The sequence below is a fragment of the Panthera onca genome, chromosome B1 (assembly GCF_046562875.1).
Source record: "Panthera onca isolate mPanOnc1 chromosome B1, mPanOnc1 haplotype 2, whole genome shotgun sequence".
NCBI classification, from domain to species: Eukaryota; Metazoa; Chordata; class Mammalia; order Carnivora; family Felidae; genus Panthera; species Panthera onca.
The window spans coordinates 44520437-44547290 of NC_138342.1; the positions used below are offsets into that span (position 1 = coordinate 44520437).

The 26854-nt window shown below is 40.0% G+C and overlaps 1 long non-coding RNA gene and 1 other non-coding gene across 3 annotated transcripts in view; both read right to left on the minus strand.

The window, feature by feature from the left end:
• LOC144616074 (uncharacterized) overlaps positions 1 to 26854 on the minus strand; it is a 142538-nt gene that overhangs the window by 94175 nt on the left and 21509 nt on the right. The gene's annotated exons all lie outside the window — the stretch shown is intronic.
• LOC132693418 (U6 spliceosomal RNA) lies at positions 6118 to 6226 on the minus strand. The gene has a single exon (XR_009616803.1). It is a non-coding gene; the product is annotated as a U6 spliceosomal RNA (small nuclear RNA).

Sequence of the window (26854 nt, forward strand, 5' to 3'; positions counted from 1 at the left end):
TGTTGTTGTTTTGTTTTGTTTTGTTTTGACATGGAAAAACTCAGAGGATGTAACAGTGATATTTTAATAACAAACTTCATGGCCAAAAAGACTTGGAGAATGTCTGTCTATCTGCTCAGGCTTTCATGACAGACTACCATAGATGGGGCGGCTTAAACAAAAGAAATTTATTTCACCACTGTGTCAGAAATTAGAAGTCCAAGATCAAGGTGCCGGCTGATTCAGGGTCCAGTGAGGACTCTCATCCTGGCTTGCGGACAGCCACCATCTCACCATGCCCTTACGTGGTCTTTCCTCATTGCATGCATGTGGAGAGAGAGGGGGCGCAAGCAAGCCCTCTGCTGTCATTTCTTGGAAGACATTATTCCTATTGGATCAGGGCCTCACCCTTATGAACTGATTTAACTTTACTTCCTGCAAAGCCCCATCTTCAAATACAGGTGCACTGGGGGTTAGGACCAACATATAAATTTGGTGGGAGATACACAAGCATTCAGACCGTAACAAAGAAGCTGTACTGTATGTCTGTATCATTTGCATTGTATCTTGAAACTAAAATAAGTAAAACGTCTCCTTTTTAAAAATGATAAGTTCTAATGTTGGATTTTAAAAAACTTTATTTTGAGAGAGAGAGAGAGATTGAGGGGAGCAGAGGGAGAGAGAGAGAGAGAGAGAGAGAATGCGCGCACAGAGAGTGACGCTGGGCTCGAACCCACAAACTGTGAGATCAGGACCTGAGCCAAAATTGAGTCAGACGCTTAACTGACTGAGCCCCCCAGGCACCTGAGATTTTTTATTTTAGCCAAATTACTTAAGCCTCTTCCCCTGACCTACAGTCCTTTTAAACTCTAATAAGCACACTCAGTGTTTAATTTTTATATTTACTAGCTTCTCATAACATCTCGACTTAGTCTCTGAAACAATTATCCCTTTATTGTTAAATAATTCCCAAGTTTTAGCTTTCCACAGAACTCCAGGGCATTACTTACAATGTAAACAACAGGTATGGCTTTAGAAATCTGAGAAGTCTTCAATTTATAATTTCTACTTGGAGACTGGGCTCAGTAACATTCCAGACCTCTCGATGTATCTTTGTTCTTTGGGAAATGGGCTCCCTGACGAAACAAATCTGGTTTTGAGGAATAACTTGTAATATTTTCAGTTAGTTGTAGTTTTTAAAATGGAATCCCTTTCTTTACTTTTTTGAAACAATACTGAGAAATGCCCTCAGGTGCTGGACGTTAGTCAGTGGTCCTGTTCCTCCCGCTTCCAAGACTTGCAGCCTTGTCTGTCTTACCCGCTGGCTGCAGCTGATTCACGGGCTGCTTATTCAAGGTTATACTGGCCTCATCAGATTTTTTTTTTCCTCACGAGAATTCAGAGGAGAGACAGAGAAAGCCTAAGGCAATTAAGATATGGATGTTGGATTTAAACAGACTTGTCATTCCAAGGCACCACTGAGGGCGACTCGGACGAATTATATTCAAGACAGCAAAAGAAGCCAGCCCTCAGAAAGTAAGGAGAATGGAGCAGGTGTTCAGAGCAAAGCAAAGACAAGAGGCTCCTGCAACCTAGGAAGACTTTTCCATTATTCCCAGTTCTTATCCTCTTGAGTCTCCACTGTAGTTTAGGCAGACTTAGTGTGGAATCAGTTCTTTACTGATTTAACAATACAGTGCATTAATAGAAAACCTGAAGCTAGCAGATCAAGAGACAACTGCTGCGGGGAAGATAGTTTGTTACTCACAGTTCCCAAGAGGAGGGGGCCACATGAGGAAGCACTGGGGTTGGTCGTGAAGTCAGAAAGGAGGAACTGTGGACAAGAGCCTCTATTGTGGGCTTCCATGGGAAGGAATTGTTGAGGCAGGTAAATGAGCACAGGATTATTTGAATAATTTCATCGGGCTGTGGGGCACAGGAGCTGTCCCTCGTTGTCTGGTATTTGGCCCTGGGCTCTTGAGGGCAAGTGTGAATGGCGCAGAGTGTAAAAGCCTGATAAAGGGGATGGTTGGAGTGTGGACTCTGCATTGGTTGGTCTGTATTGGGAAAACATGCCCCTAGAGGGAGGACTCCTCCTAAGGAGGCTGGAGAGGGAATGAGGGATGCAGGAGGCCCAGACAAGGTGACCGAGGCTTATTATTGGGTTGCCCAGGACAAGGTATGTTCAGCACATGCATGTAGACCAGACAGATGTTAAAGCATCAAATTTACAGAAACTAGAAACATGGTTAATACACTTACATCCAAACATGCTCTTAAATAGGTTCAGGAACTAGTCCCAAGTTGCAGGGCTAATTAGAGGCAACACCAGGATGAAATAAGGCAAGTTCCCTGCATACATGCCACACTGCTTCTGTCACGCCTTCATTAAACTTGCAGCTGGACCGGGGTCTCCAGTCTCTTTGCAAGATAATATGAGGTGTGGGACCCAGACTCCACAGTAGCAAAAGCAGAACCCCACACAAAGAAGTTCCTGGAAGGGGAAAGAACTATCACTTTGGGGAGCAAACTTCCAAGCTAAAACAGCACTGTTCCCTTTAAGCAAGAACACAGAATTCACACTCACCCAGAACATCAATGGCTTACTTTTCACTTCTGTCATTTGGAATTGATATTACATATCATGGTATGGATAGTCTTTTGCAAAGAGACATAGTGGTTTTCCTGTTTCTAAGATACTATTAAGACTGTGATCTAAGTATGCCATTGTAGAATCAATAGCCCTTACCTCAAGATTGATAGGTGAAGCCACTGCTAAAAATGCCCTTTCACCTTGATTTTCCCCACACTGACTTCTGAATCTGGTGCACTTAGACACATTATGTCCCTTGCTCTCTATTCTCATGCTCCCATTCTCTGTGCTACACATCTTGAGCCTTTACATAGTGCCTTTTTGGAACACTGATTGGACAATACATTTTTTGTGGCTGGTCTCCCCTTTTAGATGACAAACTTCCTACTGGCAAAGTATCCCAAATTTCCTTTTCTTCTCTTCTTCTGAGCCTTTATTCCCCATATAAATGTCTGGGCTATAAGAAGAAGGCATGGGCATAAATGAGCTATCAGAATATTACTATAACAAAACGGAAAACAAATGAAATTTAAAAATCAATCGAGCCGCTTCTAAGCTATATGGCTCTCCATTGGTGACTACTATCTTTGATTTTAAAAACGTTTCTACCTTTTGTCTTACAGCCTAGCTTAATTCAGGCACTTAATCGTAGGTAATGTAACATATGACTTATATCAGTTGTGGTAAATACATGAATCATATGTAAATTAAAAGCATGATGATTTTTTTGCCTCATTGGATGCATTTGCATCATGAAATCTTAAAATGAACAGTATTCTAAAGAGCACATATGTACATGTGCACGCACACAAAAATACATTACTGTTTCTTTTTAATTTATTTAAATGTCTATTTATTTTGAGAGAGTGTGTGAGTAGGGGAGGGGAAGAGAGGAAGAGAGAGAATCCCAAGCAGGCTCCATGCTGCCAGCAAAAAGCCCAACATGGGGCTCAAACTCACAAACCATGAGATCATGACCTGAGCCAAAATCAAGAGTCAGACACTTAACAAACTGAGCCACCCAGATGCTCTGCTACTAGTTTTTGATAGATGACTGCACTGCCTGATTTGGTGGTATTCTAGGAATGGACAGAGCAGTAGAGAGAATAAGAGATCCAGAAATTGATGCAAACTCACAGAGTTTATGTACCTATTTTAGTATTTTGACCTATGCTGTTCATTCATTCAATCATTCATTCATTCAACAAATATTTCTTGAATATGTGGTATCGGGCACTGTTTTAAGTATTGATTAAAACAAAAAGATGCAACAAAAAGAGATAAGACAGAATTGTCTTATGTCTTATGTCTTAATCTATGACACAGAGGACTGCACTAATATGTCCATTTATATATGAAGAACTAAGGGTAAAAGGGATATATGTTCTTGCCCAAATACATATAAGTAGTAAGAGATAATATTAGGATTTAGATCCACGTCTGTATGTCTTTAAGGCCCATGTATTTTTCAACTGCTGCTAATTTCCATCCCAGTAAGCATTTATAGGAGACTGCCCTGAATTTCAAATCAAAAATATCAAATGAATCTGTTAATGACTTTCCTTTAAACTGTAAGAACTGTCTACAGAAAATGTGTACCTTAGAGAACTGCATGTTTCCTTTTTTTTTTTTTTTTTTTATGTTGATTTTTGAGAGAGAGAAAGAGTGTGAGCAGGGGAGGGGCAGAGAGAGGGAGACACAGAATCCGAAACAGACTCCGGGCTCTGAGCTGTCAGCACAGAGCTCAATGTGGGCTCAAATCCACAAACTGTGAGATCATGACCTGAGCTGAATTCGGATGCTTAACCGACTGAGCCACCCAGGTGCCCCAAGAACTGCATGTTTCTTGATATTGTTTTTGTACTCTGCGCAAGAATACAGTAAAAAGCCTAAAAACAAAATTTAAAAGAATAAGTCTTTCCACACACACACATATATATACTATACATACACACACAGGGAAGACTATACATACACATTTACGAAGCAACCTTGTAAAGTCATTTGTTCTGCTTTTCCCTGGTCAAGGGAAAATTTTTTTTTTTTTCCATTTTGCAGGTTAGAAACCCTTAGGTTTATTTTTTTTTAATTTTTTTTAACGTTTCATTTATTTTTGAGACAGAGAGAGACAGAACATGAACAGGGGAGGGGCAGAGAGAGAGGGAGACACAGAATCGGAAGCAGGCTCCAGGCTCTGAGCCATCCACCCAGAGCCCGACGCGGGGCTCGAACCCACGGACCACGAGATCGTGACCCGAGCTGAAGTCGGACGCCCAACCGACTGAGCCACCCAGGCGCCCCTTTAATTTTTTTTTAATATCATATACTTCTCCTGGAATAAACATTTATTTAAAAATAGTTCATTATTTATTTCATGAAATAAATTTCACGGCAGTAATAATTTCTTAAAGTTTATTTATTTATTTTGAGAGAGAAAGGTAGAGCACACGTGCATGCGTACATGCGCCAGGGAGGGGCAGAGAGAGAGAGGGAGAGAGAGAATCCCAAGCAGTCTCTGCACTTACAGTGCACAGCTCAATGCAGGACTCAATCCCAAGACTGTGGGATCATGACCTGAGCTGAATTCAAGAGTCAGGTAACCAATAAGAGACTCTTAAATACAGAGAACAAACTGAGAGTTGATGGGGGTGGTGGGGTGGGGGGTTGGGAGTTTGGGGAGGTGGGGAAAATGGGTGATGGGCATTGAGGAGGGCATTTGTTGGGATGAGCACGTGGTGTTGTATGTAAGTGATGAATCACTAGAATCTACTCCGAAGCCAACACTACACTGAATGTTAACTAACTTGAGAAAAAAAAAGTTGGGTGTTCAACCAACTGAGCCACCCAGGCACCCCAATGGCAATAATATTTTTAAAGTATTATTTCCATTTTCACTTAAAAATAAATGATAGTTCAGGTAGTTTTAATTAAAAAAAAACTTTAAAAAAGACCATTTCTTAATTTTTAAATTATACAATTTTTGTCATATAAACAGTGGTGACATTATTAAGTTCCCTTCAAATAAGCTATTCTATTTCATAGATGATATTTTTCAACAAGCTGCACCATGCTACATAAAAAGGCAGTGGAGTACAAATGTATAAAATGATTTTTTTAAGGCAATAATCAGTTTTATCATATCTCCTAACACTGGAATAAAGCCAAATTTGTGCACTGAAGGTAAAGAAATATACTGTACATATAGTATTTTTTGCACACTGGGATGTGTATATGCCAGTTAAAAACTGAATTCCAGCTAAAGACCAAAGCACAAGATATGAATAAAATAAAAAAAATATAACAATGAGTAAAAAGGAGTCTTTCTCTTCTGTTCAAACTGAAATCAAGGGTTTTTTCCTCAGCTTTTTTTTATCAGTGTTTCAATCTTGGTTATTAATAGTAGCATTTGCATTTCACAGCTGAGTGCTAATTTCCAGAAACACCCTGAGACTTCCAGGGTTTAGCTGTGTACCTGTCAGGCAAGCCCAGGATATTCTGCAGTATCAAGTAACCTGAAAACTCTCAGTTTTTTATTGTGTGATTTTTTTAATATGGAATGTTTCGCGAATTTGTGTGTCATCTTTGCGCAGGAGCCGCACTAATCTTCTCTGTATCATTCCAATTTCAGTATATGTGTGGCCGAAGTGGGCACTCCCAGCAGTTTACAACAATGTTTATTTCTCGCTCACGTGCATATCCATCCTGGGTCAGCAATGATCTTTGCCCACTCTTGGAATCACTGGCAACCTAAGCGGACAGAGGCTCCATCCCAACAGAGTCAGAGGAGGGGAGAAGAGCATGGAGAACTACGTACTGATTCTTAAGGCCTCTGCCCAGAAAGGACATACATCACTTCTGCTTACAGGTAATTGACCAAAGCAAATCACATGACCAAGCCTGTATCAACAGGGTAGAGATGAACAATTCTTCCACCTTGAATGTTTATAAATAATACAGTCATCCACAAGCTCTAAAAATACCATGTGCATCATTTCATTTGGTCCTGATGACACCCCCTTGTGATACAAAGTGCAGGAAAGGTGGGGGGTGTGCTGCAAAACATTTCAGCAGAACCAACCCACCAATGTTCGTTGCTTCTGCAATTTCTCGTCTTCAACATCAGCCAATCGGATGAGCACAAAGGGTGGGACAAGGCCAGATCAAGGCTCTTTCCAAATTGCTCTGATGCCCACCAGCTTCATGCATCCTACTGCCTACCTTTGGAGTGCTCCCAATTCCTTGTACTCTCTGCTATTCCTTGGAATTGAGTGGGTGGGTCAGGCTAGAGGGGCAATGACCAACAGGACAGAGCTGCCAGGGGACATAAGGAGGCACCAGGGTAGTGAAGCCTGGTCATCCAATCTGAAGACACGGAGCCACCAACAGAGTGCAGCTATGTCCCTGGAGACTGATGGATGTATTATACGGTGAGAATGCAGGGTGCCTGTTCCAGGTGAAATCTTCAGGATAAATGCTAATAAATAATATGCTGTGATAGGTAATAGGAGTAGTAGACAAGAGCTTCCTAGTTGATAAAACTCAGTCAAGGGCTTTCAAGAGTTGTAAGCTCTTTGGTCTCCAAGAGGGGCTCTGGGTGACCCAGAGGTTGTTCCTGACCCAGATGTCAACATGCTCACTGCTTCTGCCACAATCATAGGTAGATTCCTCGCTTCTGGTGACTATGGTCATAAGACTTTTCCCTCCTCGAGTGGCTGAAAGGCAGACATTAGCAGCTTGTAGATGGAGTCCCTTTGTTCCTACTGGGCTGCTTCCACCACCCTGGAGCTGCACGTGCTACACTGCATTCCCTGTCCATGATGCAGTAGTGAGTCCCAGTCCTGGACTCTTCACCCCTCTGCTCTGGGCAGTGTGGTACCGTTGTAGTTAAGCACACAGGTGCCACCATCAGACAGACCTGAGCATAAATCTGACTGTATCATTTGCCACAGTCGAATGTCCTTTAAAAACTCTGCTCCTCCATTCACTTATCTTTAAAGTAGAAATCAGGGTGCCTGGGTGGCTCAGTTGGTTGGGCATCCAACTTTGGCTCAGGTCATGATCTCGTGGTCCATGAGTTTGAGTCCCGCGTTGGGCTCTGTGCTGACAGCTCAGAATCTGGAGCCTCTTTCCGATTCTGTGTCTCCCTCTCTCTCTGCCCCTCCCTCCTTCTCTCTCAAAAATAAACATTAAACATTTTTTTTTTAAATAGAAGCGATAGGGGCCCCTGGATGGCTCAGTTGGTTGAGCGTTCAACTTCAGCTCAGGTTATGATCTCATGATTTGTGGGTTTGAGCCCCATATCAAGCTCTGTGCTGACAGTGCAGAGCCCACTTCAGATCCTTTGTCCCCATCTCTGTCTGTCCCTCCCCCACTCATGCTCTCTTTCTCTATCAACAAACATTTAAAAGTAAAATAAAATAGAAATGATAATATTATTTATTGCCAAGAATTATTATTGTATGGGTCAAATGGGTTCAGGTATAAAGCATCTATCATATTATCTGACCTATAGAAAGCCTGTAATTATGCTAGCAACTATTATGTTCATCATGATTGTGATGATAATGTGCTTCTCAGCTGTACAGGTAACACACACACACACACACACACACACACACACACACACACACCCTGCCATTGAGCCTGGATCCACCAAGCACTGCTGTAAATCCTCTCTTTTTCTTCACCAGGAAAGTGGCTGCTTTCCCTAAGGGCCCAAACCCCTCTCTTTCCTTCTTCTCTCAGAAGAATAAAGTAAAACACCTTGAATTCTGCCTCCAACAGTCCTTTCTGTCCAGGAAACTCCTACAGAAGCACCTCATGGGCCAGCCCCCAACCCCACTCCTTCCATTCTTGTGGACTCTGCTCCCCAGAGTCATGGAACATTCAAGAAGCTGCCCTGGTATGCACTAGGCAAACTAGCATCCAATGGACCACTAAATATGTGGTAATATGAATAAAGTAAAACAAAATTAGCTTACAAATGCTGAGAAAACTGCACCTATTAAATTCAGAGGCTCACAAAATCTGGATCACCTCAACTTCCCAATTCTAAAGTTCCACTGAATCTGCTTCTTCCTCAGTTCTGCCTACTACCCATTACTCCTGTTGAGCAAATTGAGAAGAAATTAATTTGTTTTTCATCTTTTGGCAAGTTTCACAGTATTAGAGGAAAATAAAAGTATTTTATTGACTTGATAGTGAATCTGAAAGGCTTTCAGATCTATCTTCACGTCAATGAATGCTCTAAGGGTATATACATCATCAAAAATAAAATTAAGGGATAAAAAAATGAGTAAAAGGAAAGCAAACTTTAATGCTAAAACAGCCAGTAAATTTATAGCACAGTGTAATGTAGTACACACAGCTCCAGAATGGGGAGAAATCTGTTGTGTTCAAGGAACAGAAAAGACCCCATACAGCTGGAGCACCATGGATGAGGAGGTCACTGGTGTGAGATGTCAGATTTGATATGGTAAGTTGAGTTATTAGCCCCAATGTCTCCCTCCCTCTCCTTTCTCTCTCTCTCTCTCTCTCTCTCTCTCTCTCTCTCTCTCTGTCTCTCTCTGTCTCTGTCTCTGTCTCTCTCTCTCACACACACACACACACACACCCATGTTTTTTCCTTTGACATGTCTCTGTAATTCCTTTCAAAGAGGAAGTAGATTTCCTTACTCCTGGACTTTGCCCTGAAATTGTCTTTGGTTCATGGGATATCAGCATGCTCAAGTGCTTGGAATTGCCCTCTTGTGCCGCCATAGCCTGTTGGTGACTGTGCCAACAGGAGAATGAGAGGTCCCTGGAGCAGACTGGCCCCATGTAAATATGCAGCGTGAAGCAGAACTGCCCTGTCCATGCAGCCTACACCAGCCATCCCCCAGCCAAGCTGCACTCATGTGAGCAAATACGCTGGGATCGGAGAGCTGCCCTGGCTGACTAGCAGATCCCTGAGGAAAAGGGTTGTTTTAAGCCAGATTTTTTTAGAGTCATTTGTTCCTTAGCATCACTGTGAAATATCTAACCAATACCAATCTTGTAAGGCTTTGTACACCAGGGTAAGCATTAGTTTTATTCCCGGGAGAGGTTTTTATTTTTATTTATTTATTTATTTATTTATTTATTTATTTATTTTTAATGTTTATTTATTTTTGAGAGACAGAGAGAGACCGAGTGCGAGCAGGAGGGGGGTAAAGAGAGAAGGAGACACAGGATCTGAAGCAGGCTCCAGGCTCTGAGCTGTCAGCACACAGCCTGATGTGGGGCTCGAACTCACAAACCGTGAGATCATGACCTGAGCCAAAGTCGGACGCTTAACCAACTGAGCCACCCAGCCTCCCCTGGGAGAGGTTTTTAAAGAGTTCAATGGCATTATCCGATTTACAATGAATGGATCATAAAATCATTGTAGCCATCCAGGCAAGAGAGGCTTGGACTAAAGTAAGACAACTGAAGGAAAAGAGAAGTGGATGGAATCAAGGAGCTTTGTGGTTTAGAGAAGAGAAACAAAGAGGGAGTTATGGGGCTGGGGAAATGTGAAGAGAAGGAAAGGTTTTGTCTATCTGGTTTTCAAGACATGAGATTACTAGAGCATGTCTGCATGCGCAAGGGAAGGATCCAGGGAAGGGAGGGGCCAACGCTAATGCAGACACAGCCCTCACTGTGAGCCTCGCCCTGTCCTAAGTGGTTCACTGAATCCCCCCTTTTAGTCTCCATGACTCTGTGAAGTAGACAACATTAACACCACATTTTACAGATGGGGCAACAGAGGCACAGAGATGGTACATAATTCTTTTAAGGTCATACACCTAGTAGGTGGCATAACCAAGATTCACACCAGGAAATCTGACTCATAGCCTGTGTACTTAGCCACTAAAGCAAACTACTGCATGAGCCCTGTCCCCAAGAAGTGAGAGGGGATGGCACCACAGTACAAGAGGTGAGGCTGGTGTTCAATAGGCTGAGGAATGCTGCATCCATGGAAACAGGAGTGAAATGGAAAGAATGGTTACACATGGAGAGAAGCTGTCTGCTGGGAAGGTGACAATGATGGGGGTGTCCCAATGGGTGGGGAGGACTGGAAGCATGGGAGATGCTGGTCAAGAGATGGATGCTTGGGGCACCTGAGTGGCTCAGTCGGTTAAGCAGCCAGCTCTTGATTTCAGCTCAGGTCATAATCTCACAGTTCATGAGTTCAAGCCCCACATCTGGCTCTGTGCTCACAGCATGGAGCCTGCTTCAGATCCTCTGTCTACCTCTTTCTGCTTCTCTCTCTCAAAAATAAATAAATGTTTCTAAAAAGTTTAAAAAAGAGAGAGAAATGGATGCTTGAAGTAAAGATATGGACATAGTCCAGTTATGGGCAACAGAAAGGTCAAAGTTAAGACTGCCAAAGTGGTGGCTGAGGTAGAAAGAGCAATCCTGGATCAAAGAAGCCAAGGTGCCGGGAGATGCCAGGGACGTGCGACAGGAAGACAGTGAGGCAGGCTGGCCAGCCATGAATGGGAAGGTCTTGGGGCAGTAGATAGAGCAACAGAGAGGGGTGGTAAAGTCTGAAGGCACAAAATCCAAAGGAGCTGGGTGTTTGAAGGAAGAAGCAAGAGATATGAACTTGATGTTGGAAAGACACCACAATCTCCAAGGCCTGTGGTACTTGCACCATGAATAATAACAATGATGATGACAGAACATCGATACTAAGCTGCTTCCACTGGAGAAGACTGCAGGGGAGGTGATGTCCATAGCCAGCACCGGGGTTTCAGTTAGGTCAAACAAGTGGTGAGGACATTCAAAGCAGCAGCTGCAGATGTGAGGGGTTTGCTGTGATTGCCCATAAAGTCCAAATGGCACAGGGAAGAGTTTGGGAGGTTGAGGAAGAGGAGGAAATTGGGTCAGATGAGTGGAGGTAGAGAACAGTAGCAGAGGGTACAGATGATGTGGAAGCCTGAAGGAGGTGGCCTTCTGGTGGGTATGTGAGAGGCACGATGGGATTAGTTCTGACAAGCCCTGGGGAGGCCTGGTGTCCACATCATGCCAAACAGTATGGGTCTACAGGGCCACCACGTTCCTCTCCTGCTGACTACAGCGGTGATGGCCTGCATTGGAAGCCAGATTCTGAGGCCTTTCTCATCTGTCCACAGATAGCCAGGGGCTAGCAGTACAGGCCCAACAGAGTGATAAAAAAATTAGAAAATTAATTCATCACAGTTCTGCCTCTATTGTATAACAAAGAATAATCATTTATCTGCTTAAATGGACAGCGATTTAAAATATTAGTGATTAGAAAGTACTGAATTGGTCTTTCTTGCTATGAATTGTAAAATTGCAAAATCCCAAGCATGCTTTTGAAAGGAACTTATGCTCTTGACTATACTTCAACACTAATGACTTACTGAATCCAGAATTAAAGTACACAAATGATTTTCTTAGAAGGAATAAGCATAAACAAGATACTTATTCAGGGTTCTTTTCTGCTGTAAACATTGATTAGCATTATCAGAACAGAAAGTATTCAGATTTGCTTCTGTTGAGAAATGCATCATGACATTGGCAGGCATTGTTGTTGTTTATGACAGATAATCTTGTGGCATATTGTTTTGTTTCTAAATATAATATTTTGTAATTCCAATGTCCACAAATCAGTGGCTAGTTGATGAGATTATAATACAACTACGTAATATATCATACCATATACCTGTTAAAAAGTGAGGTATATCTATATATGCCAATAAAGTGAGAAATAGAAAGATACAGTACAAAACATACAGAATGATTATATGTGTGCGTACAGAGAGAGACAGAAAGAAAATACACACAGGAAAAAGAGAGTTACATATGATAGGTAATTTTTTTAGGGATTCCTTCTTGAGAGGGGAATGTTTCACTTTTAAGTTTCTTCCATCTTTATCGTTTTTACATGTTCAGTTGTGGAACAGAGGAACAGGGAATAAATAAATAAATCAGGGTCTATCCATCACGGCCATTAGAAAATCTCAAAGGTCAATCAAAAGGGACTCTTGTCCCTTGGATGAATCCTGTTTGTCATTTAAGCTCGTCTGAAAACTCACTATTGCACTGACCAGGGTTCTTCTGTAGCTCCGTACATTTCCTGTCTTTTAGGTAAAACTGCATTTGCAGAAGCGTGTCTGTATCCAAACTAGATTGTCTGCAATCTAGTTTGCAGAATCGGTAACTTAGAGATCTTTGTGGAAATCGATCAGCAGGAATCTGTAATCAAAAAGGATCATTTTTTGAGTGAAGAAAAAGCAGGGTTTTTTTCCAGATTAGCAGAGGTGCCTAGAAGAGGAAGACAAGGAGATGAATGAAATGAGATGGAGTCTGACCCTTCATATCAAGTCTCTGGTTTCAGATTGTGATGAAGAGAAGGCCTAACCATGAACCTGAAGAGGCAGAGAGGAAGTCCTCCCCATCCTGCAACAGACTGAGAGACTGCGGTATAGAACTGGCACTGTGCCCAGCGACATCCCCAGGGCAGCAGCAGGAGCTTGGTGAGGAGACAAGAGAAGAATCTGAGTGGATAAATTTCTGAACACAAGCAGACACCACTTTGGGGATGCCTGAGATAAGGAGAAGCGTTTCAGGAAGGGGATAAAATAGGAGCCAAGATTTCCCATGATTTGGGCTACAGTGCTAACAGGATCTGCACTCAAGCCCCACAGGAGCTCCAGGATATGTTTCTTATTCCACACTTCTGGTGCCATAGAAAATTATCGCCTCCAGGACTACATCTGAATTTAGGTCACAATTTCTTTGCTGAAGACTGCCAAAATATTTAGTTTCTCTTTTTCAACTCAAATTACTCTGTGCTCAGATCATAAAAATTCATGGAATCTTCCATTTGCCTTTGAGTTCTGATCTAATTTTTTATGACACATCTCCACTTGACATTGTGATGAAAACTGTCCTCTTTGAACATTTAATCAAACACTAATCACATAAGCGTTCACTATTCAAAGAACAGCCCCAGGAACTCAGAATCCTTGAAAATGCACTTAATTTTAAGTTAAGTCACTGAATATTCCTAAATAAGAATAGCAGGATTAAAAAGAAAATGTAGAGACTCAATGGCATTTGCCATATGCCTCCATTCAGGCACTAGGCTGTACTTTCAGCAAAGCTGTCTTCAATTTAAGAATGTGCCATAGGCTCTATTGGAAAGAACATAAATAATGGAAACTGGAGCCTGGAAAATGGCAAGCTGGCTCATCCTCTCAGAGCATCATCCGTTAGATCCAACTGAAAAAGCTAGAAGCTATAAAAAATGTATGCAGGACTTCTTTTTAAGCATTAACACACCACTACTTTAAATGTTGGTTCTGACTGAGAAATTCCTCTCTGCAGGTGCTTTTTACCCCTATAACCTCAGCAAGCTGCCAGGGCCTCAGGAGACTAAACAAATTGCTAACTTAAAAATTCATTATAGTATCTGTTCCCTTTCCAAGACATAAAATGTACTCTATAATTTGCTCTTCTGAATCTCCCGAGACCTTGATCTTCAAGGCCCTGTGTGCTTGTATGACGCCATTTCTTGTCCATTATTAATATACTGGATAGGCTTTTAAAAAACACATCACACCCAAAAGTCCTAAAATGGGAAGTGAAAATGTCACTAGCCAGCACATTAATTTCCCTGAAGTAAGCAATAGTAAAAATGATGACAAAGTTGATAACAACACAACTAGGTTCCTGGCAAGGAAGTGTGAACAGTTCAAGTCCATAGTTTACATTTACCAACACACAGTGGCAAATGAATGATGAAGTCCAGGGGCATGGAGTCACCGTTAGAGGTCTATGAACAAAAGAATTTCAATTCTGTGCAGCTATGAAAAATATATAAGATTATTGGGGATATAATATAAAAGTAGAAAGTTTAAATAGGCATTATTTTAAAAATATATCTGAGCAAAGGCCAAGGCTTAGTACAGATAAAGCAGGTAGCTGCTTACCTTATCACATTTCAAAGACTCTCGTAAAAAGGGCACATAAGCCCAAAATGGTTACAACTCAAAAAGGCCAAGTTGAGATGCTTCTAGAATGGGCCCATGTGAAAAGGCAGGATACTAGAATCCAGAACTGGAGAAACAGACCCTGTCACAGAGCACAGTGAGATCCCTGAGAAACCAAAGAAAGAGTGAAAAATAGGTGCTCTGGATATTATTCCAAACTAACCTGTTGGAGTCTAGGTCATGATTAATAGCTAGATTTTCTTTCTCTGAAAGCTTGGGTCTGAATTCAGTTCAAAGCACATCCCCAAAACTTAGTCAACAAATATAATAGACATGGATTAAATGGATGAAGAAACAGAAAGGCCTAACTGAAGAAAAACCCACAGACTTTTTTAACGATAATGTTTCTTTTTTTGAAATAGAGCACTTTTTGGAATGCAATAATAGATAGATGGAGGCAAAGAGAACAATTTGATTAGACGGGGATACAGGAAAAGTCCTAGGACACTAAGAGTTTGGCCAGTCATCATAATCTATTACGGATGAGATCAGAGATAAGCAAAATCACTTTAAAGAGACAGAATAGCTAAGAGCATGATCTGACTGTAACTCAATCTTGATGATACTGGCATATATGATGAAAGATTATATCACTCAGAACACAGAATCTGTGGGATACTACTGGTTTATTCTGGAGATGTTCTCTGCCACAGGACTCGGATTTATACCAGGCATCTCCTCGGCCTCAAGGATCCCTTGAGACGATTTACATAATATTACTTCAATTTTGTCTTCACTTAGCATCCTTTTGACTGTGAATTCAGCCTTTCAGGCACCCTGATACAGGAAGGATTCATGAAATGATAAAAATGAATATTTTAGTGAATGAAAAGTGATATTGCCCATCAAAATTAATAAATTAGGGGTGCCTGGGTGGTTCAGTCAGTTAAACATCCAACTTCGGCTCAGGTCATGATCTCACGGTTTGTGAGTTTGAGCCCCGCGTCAGGCTCTGTGCTGACAGCTCAGAGCCTGGAGCCGGCTTCGGATTCTGTGTCTCCCTCTCTCTCTGCCTCTCTCCAGCTTGCTCTCTCTCTCTCTCTCCCTCTCTCAAAAATAAATAAAAATTAAATATATATATGTATCTATATGTATATATATAAATTATTAAAAATTATTTATTAAAAATTTATATATTAATTATAATATATTATTATATAATATATAATATATTATATATTATGTCATAATATTATATATTATGTCATAATATATAATATATAATATATTATATAATATATTATATATTATGTCATAATATATAATATATAATATATAATATATTAATTAATAAATAATTAATTATTTATTAAATAATTTATATATTTAAAATATATATATGTATATATATAAATTATTAAAAATTTATTTATTTAAAAAATAAATAACTCGACACTCAGATATATACCATTCTTCTGTAAGTTAACATCAGTCTGTCCTCTCTTCTCGTCTCAGGAGACAGCTCATGAAGCACTGACATGTAAATTTCTAGAACTGCAAATCAAACATCAGACCTGGACAACAGGAATTTTACCCCACTTTGTGGGAGAAGTTGGCAGCCAGTTGGTTAGCCCCTCATTAAGTGGTTCTACCCCAACATGTAAAAATAAACATGAGAATACATGATCCACTTAATATCCTGTGAATTTAGCACTAGTGATTATGTGCTTCAGAAATTAACTATATAAATCAATAACCAATATTAAACCCATTAGTTTGTATAAGAGTAGACACCATATCTATTGTTTGTTGTGGGCCCTAATGCACTGCCTGACATATATTAGGAACTCAAGAGATTTTTTTTTTAATAAATACAATTTAAGAAAGGAAGGGAAATAAAGGGAGCAAGGGAAGAATTCAGGTTCTTTCCAGTTTAAGCTACTAAGTGAGATGTGATGACTTTTCATATGACTGTTGTGCCAAGTGGTTTCCATCTTTTTGAGAAGCTATTCATAAAAATTTTTGGAGGCAGAGAGAACTGTGACTATATGGCAGTCATGCAACTAGTCTGTTTACTATAATATGAGGCTGTGAAGATTCAAGTTGTTCCTGCCCTGTTGGGGGAGGTCATTAAGAGGATATGACCCACGAGCTGGACTATAGCAATCAGAGGCTCCTCACCTGTCCCCTGTCTTCAGAATGTGCATCCTGCTTGCCTTTCCCGCTTCCAGAAGCTGCCCCAACGGTACAGCCTTGAGACAATGATATGGTGTTGAGTTTATGTGACTGAACCCAGTGAAGGCCTTTATGTAAATTCTTAACACTTGGCAAGCAGGTATGGCGATCTCATTTGGTGGCCGCCCAAGACAAGCCTTGTATGTAAGTTCCTTTGCCAACTGACAATCTGGAGTGGCCTTTTTCTTCAGTCTCCTTGCCCTCGTGTATGGTGGCTAGTTTCCGATTACCCCCAAGAATCTCCCAAGAAGCTTGCAAACCAACATGTTTAATATATGAGATTATTTAAAAATAATTTCCTATTTATATTTACTATCCAGTTTGAAGAAAAGAGACATCTGAAGGTCTCTGAATGAAAAGAAAGAGAGAACAACAACCCATGAAAAGGTGGATGAACAACTACCTTTATATTGTCTTTGTGTTATCGGAGGGAACAGAGCATGATAAACCACAACAGATAATCCAGGATGTTCATGCCTTCATCAGGGAAACTGGGCAGGACATTTGCACACACCGTATGCTACTTTGTCATCTTATATTACACTGTGTTGACATATTAAGAACTCCCTAACATCAAAGTTATTTCTGTGCTTTTAAAATGTCAGAGTTTAAGGTCCAAGCAAAGACCTAAGCCCTTAAGGGAAAAAAACTAAGACTTTAAAAATCTAGTGAGGACATTATGCTAAGTGAAATAAACTAGATACAAAAGGACAACTATTGTATGATTCCACTTATATGAGGTACCTAGAACAATCAAATTCATTGAGACAGAAAGTAGGATAGAGGGGGCCAGGACCAGGGGAGGGAAGAGGGAATGGGGAGTTAGTATTTAATGGGTACAGAGTTTCATCTGGGGATGATGAAAAAGTTCTGGAGATGGATAGTGGTGATGTTTGCACAACAATATGAATATACTTAATGCTACTCAACTGTATAGTTAAAAATGGTTACAGTGGTAAATTTTATGTTATATATATTTCACCACAATAAAAAAAAATTCAGTGAGAAATTAATTACTCACTAGACTCTGAAGTCACAACTTGAATGGAGAGAAGCTAACAACCCAGACACATCAATCTCCTCTTCCCATTCACATGGCTGGTATATTGAAATGTTCTGAAGATCAATCTTCCATTGAGACCCTTGAGAAGGCTAGTTAGAATGACCCTTGCCACCCTAGCAGTTAATGATTCCAAGAACTCAAGCATCTACTACTAATAACAATCATTATCATTTACTGAAGGCCTATCACGTGCCAGCACTGATGCCATTTCTTTAGAAGGTAATTCAAAGACCTTTGTGTTCTGGCCACAGCTTACCTCTCCAGCCCTACACCTCTTGGGTTCCATGTTCAATCTATACAGAATTATCTGCATTTCCCCAGGATGTATCACATTCTTCCGCCCCTGCAGCTCTTCACACGTACAGACACAGACACACAAACAAACACACACATGCCCTTTTTCTTGTTCTACGTGTGGTTCCCTCCTCTCTACATGTAGCCAACTTTGGATCATGCCCTAGGCTTAAGCCTCAAGATCCCAGCTCCCTCCAATAACCCCTCTGATCACAGCCAAAACTAAAGTTTCTCAAACCTGGCTTCACATTAAAATCACCTGGGGGACTTAAACATTACTGGTCCTCAAGTTTTACCCCTAGAAATTCTGATTTTAACTAGTCTATGATGTGACCAGGATATTGGTAGTTTAAAAAAAAAAAACAAAACTCTCCAGGGGATCCTAGTGAACAGTCAAGGCAGAGAACTGCTGACCTAAACTGAATTATTTACTTTCCCCCTTACACACCCAAGGCCCTTCAAGCTTCTCACTGTCTTAGCCTGCATCTTAATTTGTTGTAATAAGTTGTTAGCTTGGCCCTCCCTTTTGAACACAAGCTCCTTGAGGGAAAGTTCAAGTTCACCACTGTATCCATATAACCTAGAACAGTGCCTGGCACATGTAAGCATTCAATAATCACATTGAGTTGCTTTCTGAAATTGATACTGCACCCACTCCACATGATAATTTGAAAATGAGCCCACTGAGGCTTAGAGAGGCTTAGTCACTTACTCAGAGTCCACAGCAAGTGAATGGCAGAGCCAGATCAGAACTTTGCTCTTTCTGACTGCAAAACTCTATTTACTACGCTACAGTGCCTTCAAACTTCTTGAATAAGTTGCTCATATTAAATGAGTTGTTCCTGCTGAGCAAGTAAGAAATAAAGGCAAAACTTGTCGGGGCACCTGGGTGGCTCAGTCAATTGAGTGTCTGACTTTGGCTCAGGTTATGATCTCACAGTTTGTGAGTTCGAGCCCCACATCCAGCTCTGTGCTGCCAGCTTAGAGCCTGGAGCCTGCTTCGGATTCTGTGTCTCCCTCTCTCTCTGCCCCTCCCCTGCTCATGCTCTCTCTCTCTCTCTCTCTCTCTCTCTCTCTCTCCTTCAAAAATAAATAAAAACATTTAAAAAAAAAGGGCAAAACTGGAAACTCTAAGTATACTGTGAATAACTGCATAAAATACATCCAACAATCGCTCAGTTTGCTAAACTTGTTGGAGACAAGTTTGATGAACAATCAGCAGTGTGCTGCTGGAGAGGCTTAATCACCTTTCTCAGAGGAACATCTATTTTTCACTGATTAGAACCCTTTTTTTTCTAGGACTCCGATCCAATCAAACCTGAAATGGTTTTAACATACCTAGTTTCCCAGCAAACAACAAACAAAACAAACCCAGTGAAAGAAAACTGAAGTTGTAATGTCCACTGCAACTTTCTCAGGCAACCACACCAGGAACTGCTGCTCCATCTGAGGGCCAGCCTGTAATGCATATGCTCAAAATGCAAAATGAGGACATCAAGTTTCCCGTGGTTGCTCATTCTCTGTCACGGTATCTGTTTTCTCCAAAAGGCAAACACTGCTGGGACCACTCCACTGCCTGGCTAGACCAGAGCACCCATCATGGGTCCAGATGCACCCATGGAATAACAAACAGCACTTGTTGGCTTGTGAGGCTTGATGCTGTCCTGAGATGAACCTTCACTCCTCAGGTTTCCCTTACCGCTCAGGAGAGGAGCTTGGCTGCCAAGTGCCAGGTGGCATAGGAGTGCCAACTGCTTACTTCTCAGTACCCAGCGCCACTTATTACTATGGAAAATTTGAAGGATGTACAATAGCAAGTAAACACTTCTACCCACGATTCAACCAGATGGTAAGCACCGAGTGCACAAGTCTGTGATGAAGATGGTGAGCCGGGCCCCAAGGCTGGGTTTGTACAAATGTTCTCACGGCATATTACAGGATGGGACACTCTACAGTAAATCTCAGCACAAATGACTAAAGTGCCCTTTTTTATGATCCTGGAAGTCAGGAAGCCTGCCAACCATGCCAGTACAATCTTTTGGAACTTTATAGGAGGCCTCTGCCTTTCCTTGCTTCGCTCTGTGGGAATAACAGCAGATTGGAAACCATGGCAGTCAGGAGCGGAAGTTATAAAGTCAGGTACTCTGGGTGTGAGAGCCAGTTCAACTGCATATTAGTCTTGGTACCTGAAATATCTTGTTTAACATCTTCTAGGTTTGTTTCTTCCATCTATGAAGGGGGAATAAAATAGTAACTAATGGATATTGTGATAATCAAATGAAATACTGCAAGGAAAATACTTAGTACAAATCCAGTTTTGTTTTTTTTTAAAAGGTGTTCGGTAGGGACATCTGGGTGGCTCAGTCAATTGAGCTTCTGACTCTTGGTTTCATCTTAGGTCATGATCTCTTGGGGTTCATGAGTTCAAGCCCTGCATTGGGCTCCACGCTAATGGTGCAGAGCCTACTTGAGATTCTCTCCCTCTTTCTGCCCCTCCTCCCCCTCTCTCAAAATAAATAAATAAACTTTTTAAAAAAGAGGTGTTATTAAATGGTAGAGTTTGATATTATGAGCGATAATGGTGTTGGTTCCTCTAATTCTATCTTGCTTGGTCTTGGCTCAATGGATGGCCTCTTCGGCAGCCAGCTCCCTGGAGTCCCCTAGTGCTTCACGGTCACAGCCACCTCCTCTACATTCCCGCTGCAATATTCTAGGAGTCTATGAGTGGCCAAGTGAGTTGTATAATCAAAGAAGTTCTGAAGTCAGAAGACTGTGAAGTCACTTTGCTGGGAGTGGCATGTGAAGGCCTGGTGCATGAATTGGCTAAATTTAACTCATTTATTTGTATCTTACCCCAATCCCAAATACTGATGGGATTTTTATTTATTTATTTTTACTTTTGGCTTACTGATTTATTTTATAGTATTTTATACAAAAATTTCTCACAATATAAAATATTACATATATTCTATTCAGCCAGCGATCTTCAAGTTTGAGTGTGCCTAAGTATTTCCTGGAATGCTTATTATACAGTAGATTTCTGAATCCCAAACCCAGAAATTCTGAGTTTGTATATCCTCATATCTGTACTCTGAGGAGAGGCTGTATTAGTACTTGATGGGATTTTTTTTATTACTTTATTTTTTTTTTAGAGGGAGAGAGAATGTGCACAAGCTGGGGAGAGGGGCAGAGGGAGAAAGAGAGAGAATCTTAAGCAGATTCCATGCTCAGTGCAGAGCCCAATGGAGGGCTCAATCCCACAACCCTGGGATGGTAACTTGAGCTGAAATCAAGAGTCAGATGCTCAATCAACTGAGCCACCCAGGTGCCTCTGGTAAAAAAAAAAAAAGTTTTTTAAGCACATATAATCAATGGAGAAAGATAAACAGCTGAGGAAGTCAAAGGGAAGAGAGAATATAGGTAGGGAAATAGCAGGCCAGCCATAGAATTTCACCTAATCAAGTCTCAGACAACCGTGGGATACATATAGGCAAATCTGGCTATAAATATCCTGTTAGCAAAACAAAGAAGAAAAATACGATCAATTGCAAAATTCATATATGCCAAAATATGTCTTTTATGCCAGCCACTGTGCTAAGCATTTGATATGTATTAACCCACTTAATGGTCATAGCACTTCTATAATTTGGTGTTTTGTTGCCATTTACACAGATGGAAAACTGAGGCTCTGAAAGTTAAAATAAATGGCATTAGAGACACTGGAATCCTAGTTGTTTGGGTTCATCGCCTGGGGTCTTAAGGAATAAGCTATGTTGTTTTGAGAGACAACATAAAACAATAAGTTTAGAGGAAGCATTTCCTAACACGAAGATCTGAGCCTTCAAAAAGACCAAATAGTCTTTGACAAAGTAATTGATTTCCAGATTTGAGGATGTCCCAGATCAAAACAAAAAAAATTGTTTTTCATTTTAAGGGTGAAGGAATATGATGTACAGCTGACAACTTTTTTGTTTGTGTGTGCCAAGTAAGAACATTAAAACAAGTACCAAGGATAGTGGACATCATTTCATGAATACATGACACTTAAGCACCAAAAAAAAAAAAAAAAAAAAAAAGCATAATCTAAAACATAAAGGACCTTATTTTTTGTTTGTTTATTTGTTTGTTTTAAAGTTTATTTATTTTGAGAGACAGAGAGACAGAATCAGCACTGACAGCACGGAGCCCAACAAGGGCTCGAGCTCACAAACCATGAGATCATGACCTGAGCTGAAATTAAGAGTTGGATGCCTAAACTACAGAGCCAACCAGGTACCCCTAAAGGATCTTGTTTTTAAATTCTGAATAAATTCAGTTTTGTGAAAAGAAATGTACACCATCTATATCTTTCTCATTTGCCTCTGGCAAGAACAGTCACAGAATATCAGTGGTGCATGAACTGGCATTCAAGATTCCTTGACAACATCTCTGTGGAGTCTCTGTGACCCTATCACAGCATGAGCCCAAAAGCAGAACTGAGACTCCATCCTTCTCCTGGCTAGATCTCAGGAAGGTTTCAAAATTAAGTCTCTTAAGGACCAGAAGACTTGATCAGGTCAGAAAACGCAGAAGGTCAATGGAAAATGACCAGTGGGAGCCCTCAATTTATGATTTTCATGCAAGATGCACACAGCCCTCACAAATAGGAGCACATCACTGCACTCTCCAAAATACACCATGGTGACACTTACTGTAAGGCTATAATTCCAGTCCTGAATGAAACCAATGACTATGACTTTTAAAAGAACATGATATGTTTGAAGAAAATAGAAGATTAACACCAGAACATTATTCGATTTTCCCAATGCTAACACATTTGGCAGTATTTTTCTATTTTGGTAAAGAATTTGAGTTGCTTATAAATTTATGCTGGGCCCCAATGGATGCTTTCAGAGAGAGACTGAAGCAAAGCAGCCCCACTCTTTCAGAGAGTTGTATTTACAATACCTACTGTTCCTATATATCCATTAGAATGCAATTATCCTTCTTGGGAAAAAATAAGGGTCACTGGGTTAATGGAGCTCACCTCTCTTTTTTAGTCCATAAATAATAAATAAAATATAATATTTAAAAAGAAAACCACATCCTGCATACCACTGTATTTCTGATGCTCTTTTTCATAGGACATTTGAGTATATGGCACTTACAATGGCCATAATCGTTGCTGTCCATCAAGTTCCCACAGCACCAGTTCAGTAAAGAAGTACACAGCATGCATCTATTAAGTTGATATTCATCAATACTAAAACGTTGAAGAAATTTCCCATGACACTTTCAAATCAGATTACAGTACATTCCACTCTGAATTTGAGCAGCATATCACAGAATGATTTATCCTAGCAAATACACAGAAAATCTCATGAGCTTTATCCGATAAGCATTGACAAATGTATCCATTTTAAAAATTCTAAATAAATACAGATTGGAGCACATTCCTCTGCTTCCAGAATGGCTTACCAACAGGACTTGTGAGTGGGCAGTAGGCAGTGCTCATGACCATGCTAATAAGAATATCTCTAGGCAAGATTCTGCTGCCACTAGTTTGCCTAATGAAAAAACAAAGACTTTCTGCCAGCTGAATAGCTGAATAGGGCTCTCAGCCCAAAAGAGCCTAATCAATGCTTTCACTTCAGGCTTCCCAAGGGATCAACTAAGCAATCGCTCCAGTACCTGGCACATCAAGATTTATAAGGCAGAGTAGGAACACATGGCCTAAATAGCTTTGGAAAGCCATTTGTTTTGAGAAAAAAACAAAAACCTTAGAGCCACAAATGTTAGATCACCATCACCCCGTAACTAAGGCTATGTGACTCCTCAGATTAACCTAAGAAATGTTTTAAGTAACAAGGAAATTATAATATATACCTGAGCTTGCTATAAGCCCTGTTAAACACTTGTAAATCACATTCCCCCAAAATAATGAAAATGAAAAACTCTGCTTTCCACCTGACACTGGCTTGTGTGACAAAATATACCTCAGTTGCCAACCAGCAGTACACAGAGCTCCCACCTCATCAAGAACTTCAGGAGCATCACAGAACACCCCTGAGAATAGGGACTTTAACTTCAAATTATAAACATAACAATGAAGCAGCCAACTGTTTTCCTAAGCAATACAGCATTTAAAGTCACAATTTTTTAAAGTTGATTTGAAGGGTATGTATCTGTCAACAGCACGTAATTATTTTTAATTATAATTAGCAGCAACAAAAGTAAAGACTACCGTGTAGTGGGTGTTGTTCTGCCAGGCATGGGTCTGATAGTTTTATAAGGGTTTTCTAATTTAATCCTTGAAAAATCCCTATGGTCTGTGAGTGGGTGACAGGTTGCATAGCACCCCAAAATATGCCACTTTGGCATAAGGATTATTTCGAGCTAGGGACACTTAAAAAACAGCAGGTGCAAGAAGGGCATTCTAATGTCCTACTTTTCTTCCTGAAAATACGTGATTAAAAACTCTCATGTGAAGGATGCCTAGAAGACTCAGTCGGTTAAAGCATCTGACTCTTGATACTGGTTCAGGTCATGATCTCACGATTCATGGGTTCAAGCCCCACATCAGGCTCTGTGCTGACAGCACAGAGCCTACTTATGATTCTGTCTCTCTCTCGGTTTCTCAAAATAAATAAAATAAATATTAAAAAAAAAAAAACGCTGCCATGTGAAAGATGCCCTCCCTGTACCAGGAAAAAAGAACCATGCTTCAACAGGGAGTCAAAGCTGAGAGATTCTGTACAAACAGAACTTGTTAAAATACTTCTTATCTTCCTTTAGCCTCCCCATATATTCTAGTGACTTTCCCACAATTAACCTCTGTTCCACCTCATATAAAAGTACTTTCTACAATTTTGCTATTTCTTTGGGTCTTCATGTCACGGTGAGCGCTCCTACATCACATAAAACTTACATAAATGTGTATGCTTTTCTCTGGGTAATCTGCTATATATATCAGTTACATTTTCTACCCCAGATGAAAAATCCTAGAAGGGTAGAGGGAAAATTTTGCCTCTCCTACATCTGTGATGGTTTGTTATCTAATTAACACTAATGACCCATCAGCACAAAGTGTTAAGATCTAACATTTAAATAGAGACACTTAATTTTCCTTAGTATTCATTCTCAATGTAAATATTTGGGACTTTGAAATTTATGTAGGCTTCCCAAAAAGATTTTTTTTAAATATTAATCATTTTTATGAATATCATCAAATACTCCTTTACTCAGCACCAGAAATTATACATCTGTTTTACATAAAATCAAAGTAGGCTGATTGCCATTAGTTAAAAGGCAGATTTCCTGAAAACTAAAACAAATGCACCTCTTTTAGAATTATTTTAGTTCTGACATTATTCTTACAATGAAATTCTAGGAACTTGTAGAGTTATAAGTATGCATCATTTTAACCAAATGATTAAAAAATATAAATCTTAAACTTATACAATTGATAAATAAGGATTGGCCTGGACTTTCCATTCAGATAATCTATCAACTCCAGTAGGATTAATTTATACCAACTCTGGTATAAAACCAGAACTCCAGGTCAAACAAGTCTTTAGTCCAGACTATTTCAAGTGCTTAAACAGCTGCATGATCTGTAACCATGCATAGGGCTGTGCCCTAGCTCCATTCAACAACTTACCACTAAGAAAAAAGGATGCTTTGTTCTCAAGACAAAGGCTCCACTCGGAGTGGAGACGCTGACCTAGATCCATGATGCTCAATGAGGAGGGATGGTGTTAGTGTAACTATGTACAAAATTATAGCACTGTTTTATGACTATGGTATTGAAAAAGATGTAGCAATAGAAGTCAAGGTGAGGTTATCTTAGAGAAGGGAGGGTGGTATGACTTTAAATTTAAAATCTCTCTTTGCTTGAGCCAGGACATCCGTCTTCCCCTGTCCTTGGACTTTGGCACTCCTAATTCTCAGGCCTTTGGATTTGGACAGGGCCTTACACTGTCAGGCCCTCAATTCTTGGGCCTTTGGATTCCAACTGGCACTTATACCATTGGCTCCCTTGGTTCTTAGGCCTTTAGACTTGGACTGAATTACACCACTGGCTTTCCTGGTTCTCCAGCTTGAAAGCAGCAGATTCAGAGTGTGGGACTTCTTGATCTCCATAATAGTGTAAGTCAATTCTCATCTCTCTCTCTCTCTCCATATATATATATATATATATATATATATATATATATGGAGTATATGTATATATATATATATATATATATATATATGGAGTATATGTATATATATATATATACACTCTCTCTATATATATACTCCATATATATATATATACACACTCCATATATATATATATACACACACTCCATATATATATATACACTCCATATACATATATACACTCCATATACATATATACACTCCATATATATATATACACTCCATATAATATATATACTCCATATATATACTCCACATATACATAGAGAGACTCCATATATATAGACTCCATATATATAGACTCCATACATATATATACTCCATATACATATATATACTCCATATACATATATATACTCCATATATGTACATATATATACTCCATATATATACATATATATACTCCATATATATATACTCCATATATATATATACTCCATATATATATACTCCATATATATATATATATATATATACTCCATATATATATATACTCCATATATATATATATATATATCTCCCATTGGTTCCGTTTCTCTGGAG